The 4072-nt window shown below is 41.2% G+C and overlaps 1 pseudogene; it reads right to left on the reverse strand.

Moving 5' to 3' along the window:
* Window positions 1-2868, reverse strand: part of LOC125482529 — a 4383-nt pseudogene extending 1515 nt beyond the window's left edge.
* Between the last annotated feature and the right edge of the window lie 1204 nt (window positions 2869-4072).

Consider the following 4072-nt stretch of genomic DNA (forward strand, 5'->3'; position numbering starts at 1 on the left):
TTCTGAATTATCAGCAGTAACCACCATTCCTGGTGGTGCTGTGGTGATGGAGAGCTGCAGGGCCATCATGCCCTCTGGAAAATTCAACTTTTCTGTGGACGTCGATTCCAAGCAGGAATGTGCCTGAATGAGTTGGGTCAGTTGCAGAATGGCTACAGTGGTATTATCACTGGTTCTCCAAACAATGGATGCGCCTACTAACAAAAGCACTAAATTTCACTCCATGAGTTTAATGTTGGCCAGCCAAGTAACTGCAATGTACTGTTTGTTCTACTGCAAACAGTATTTTTTGAAACCCTGAGGTTAAAATTGATGATCAGGAGAAACACTAAGGAAATTAACAGGCATCAGGTGCAAGTTGGTGAAGTTGTGATTTGAATTTGTGATACATACATAGCAGGGCACTTACTTTTTTAGTAAGATATTTAAAACATAAGAAGAATCAAACTTTCAGTATTTTGCTTTCTTCCCAATGTAACTGTTTAATCAAATTTTCTCCAAACTTGATTAAAAGCATATAGAATAGATCCACTTCCTTTTACTCAGTATCTGTGTGAGAAAGTGCTTCTACAGCAATACCCTGTTTCTCATTGCTACACAACTGGCATTCATACAACAAGTTCAATTTACAAAAAATCCTAAAGCACATCAGTACAGTGTGGAGCTGGAGGAACATAGCAGGTCAGGCAGCAGCAGAGGAGCAGGAAAGTCAATGTTTCAGGTTGGGACTGAAGAAGGGTCCCAACCTGAAACATTGTCTTTCCTGCTCCTCTGATGCTGCCTGACCTGCTGTGTTCCTCCAGTCCCACACTGTATTGACTCTGACTCCAGCATCTGTAGTTCTTGCTATCTCTGATCATCCTAAAGCACGACATAGGAACATTGTCAAACCAGTTCAGTACCGAGTCTCAACGGGAGATGAGAACAAATAACGACAAGTGTTGTCAGGGAGATAGGTTTTCAAGGAGCATTTTAAGGGAATAAACAGATAGAGAGAGAGGTGGAGAGATTTAGGGCAGATATTCCACAGCTCAGGGCCTCAGAAACTGAAAACATGGCTGTGAATGGTAGACCAATTTAAAGCGGATATGTATTTGAAGCCAGAACAGAGTTTTAAGCAGTTTAATGATTGGAGGACATTGCAGGGTGGGAAGGTCAAGATCAAGTAATGATTTAAAAACAAGAATGACCATTTTAAAATTGAGACTTTATGGAAAGGGAGCCCATGCAGATCAGTGAGCACAGAGGTAATGGATGAATGTGAATTGGTATGACTTACAATATAGGCAAATACAATGTTAAGAGTAGATTTTACAGTTTCACACCTTTAGAATTGTTGCCTTTACACTTCTCTAGTGTCTGTGGGTCACTGGTTGCATTACTGCCCGGATTTTCTGCCACACATTTGTACATGTATTGGTCCTGTTCATGACCATAACTTATCACCAGTTCAGCTCCATCAATGATTCTACTGGTGGCCCCAGACAGGGATTGTTTTTCCCAATGTAATGTGACATCTGTTCCCTTGGAGACAGAGCAGCCCAGGCTGACAATTGTAGTTGAACAATTTATTTTTTATCAATGGCTTGGAAACTGGCTCTAAAATAGAGACAACAGTTCAGAGATGAATGACAAGACTTTATTGTATTTCTTATTTTTATTTATTATATCTCATACTTATTCTTCCAATTTCGTTTTGCCATTTTACATTTAGTGGGAAATAATTGCTCATTTTTAATTATTGTTGAAAAGAGAGACATGTTGCCAAAAGTATTTCTCTCTTTAAGAATTCTTTCCTCATGGTAATGCCTCAGACAATCATAGTGAACTTGCCAACCAATCAGCACCCTGTTCTCTTGCAGTAAAAATCATTGAGATTATTTGAAATTTGGTTTTCGTGAGTTTGTTCTGATGAGTGCAATATCAAAAGCACCAGCAACAAGTCTCTGTGTTCAGTAATTTTCAAATACTTAGTCACATTCCAAAAAAGAACAAAAGTATATATTGCTGAATTGCCAGAAATGATTGTTCTATCACCCACACAAGTAAAAACTTGGTTAGAAAGATACTGTCACTTAAATCTCTGTCCAGAAAAAAATCTCCAGTTAATTCTATAAAGCTCCTGCAGTCTGAAAAAAATCAATGTGAAAGATATAAACACACAACCTTCAAAATAAGAACACAAATTTCCTAGATAACAAGGTGTAGAGCTGGATGAACACAGCAGGCCAAGCAGCATCAGAGGAGCAGGAAGACTGACATTTCGGGCCTAGAATTTCCTGTTTGCTGAAGCTGGTGAATGTTCTGTATGAATGAAGCTTCTGGAAGAATAAGAAGGATGCCCTCAGGGTGAATATATTACCATCCTCCTCCTCTATCGCATTTCTGACCTTGGTTAGAGTCCTCATTAGAGGCTAAGAATTTTCTCACTGAGTGAGCATAGCATTACACTTTCTCGTAATTGTCACACATTCACATTGAGTTTAATAATGTTTATTTTAAAGTTATATAATCAAGCAACTTACCAAACACTCGCACATCAAATAATATTTCATTTGTCTCCATCACTGCTGCATCATTGCGATTGATTTGTATTCCATACAGTTTTGTATCATTAATCTGTACATTCTGCAGCACCAGCGAATCTTGTGTGTGTCTTTGCAGTCTGTTTTCATACAATATATGTTTGTGAAATGTATGCATTCCCCATGAAGCAAGTTTAGCATAAATTGGTGATTTTGACAGAAATGTTACTTCATACTGAGTTCCACACTGGATAGACACAGGAAACAAAATCTATTCACCCACAATTGCATTCATGATGGATCTTGCTGAAATCTCTGTCACACACTGTAAATAAATGGAACACTAGAAGGGAAGTTAAACATATGCACAGTCAATTTATGAAAATGTATCCTTCTGAACAATAATAAAGTTAATAGTTCCAAAAATATTTTACTTTTCTGAAGAAGGGTGTAGACCGGAAACGTTGGCCTTCCTGCTCCTCTGATGCTGCTGGGCCTGCTGTGTTCATTCAGCTCTACACCTTGTTATCTCTTAATAAGAAGATAGAGTTTTTTTAGGAAAAAAAAACGAAATGTTTGGTACTGACAAAAAGCAGGAGAGGAAATCTTCAATGATCGGAAGAAAAGCTGTGACGAAAGAATTTGAGATAGAGAATCTTTCAGATGACCGGCTGTATCTTGAGTCTTGTTCACAAGTCAGAGAATCCCCGCCCATGCTATAGTGTCCCAACCCTAAGCTGTTTTCGGGTTTGATTTGACTACCTATGTTTTAAATATATCATTACCATCTGGCAGAAAAACACATCAGTTTTCTGGCATGGGAATCGGAATTTGCGGCAGGAATACAGCACACCAAGGAAGAGAATAAGTTCACCTCGCTTGCTACAGAAGACTGAGCCAGTTAAGAGATGTCGTTGTTTAGAGAGAAGAGTATGAGTGAGGCTACAGACAGCGTGTAAGAGGAGACAACAAGGTGCAGGGCTGGATGAACACAGCAGGCCAAGCAGCATCATAGGAGCAGAGAGGCTGACGTTTCGGGCCTAGACCCTTCATCAGAAAAGGGGGAGGGGAAGGGGGTTTTGAAATAAATAGGGAGAGAGTGGGAGGCGGATAGAAGAGGGATAGAGGAGGGGATAGGTGGAGAGGAAACAAACAGGTCGAAGAGGCGGGGATGGGGCCAGGAAAGGTGAGTGTAGGTAGGGAGTTAGGAAGGGGATAGGTCAGTGCAGGGAGGACGGACAGGTCAAGGGGGCGGGATGAGGTTGGTCGGTAGGAGATGGAGGTGCGGCTTGAGGTGGGAGGAGGGGATAGGTGGGAGGAAGAACAGGTTAGGGAGGCAGGGACGAGTTGGACTGGTTTTGGGATGCGGTGGGGGGAGGGGAGATTTTGAAACTTGTGAAATCCACATTGATACCATTGGGCTGCAGGGTTCCCAAGCGGAATATGAGTTGCTGTTCCTGCAACCTTCGGGTGGCATCGTTGTGGCACTGCAGGAGGCCCAGGATGGACATGTCGTCTGAGGAATGGGAGGGGGAGTGGAAATGGTT

The sequence above is a fragment of the Rhincodon typus genome, unplaced genomic scaffold (assembly GCF_021869965.1).
Source record: "Rhincodon typus isolate 14 unplaced genomic scaffold, sRhiTyp1.1 hic_rhity00011757, whole genome shotgun sequence".
Taxonomy (NCBI): domain Eukaryota; kingdom Metazoa; phylum Chordata; class Chondrichthyes; order Orectolobiformes; family Rhincodontidae; genus Rhincodon; species Rhincodon typus.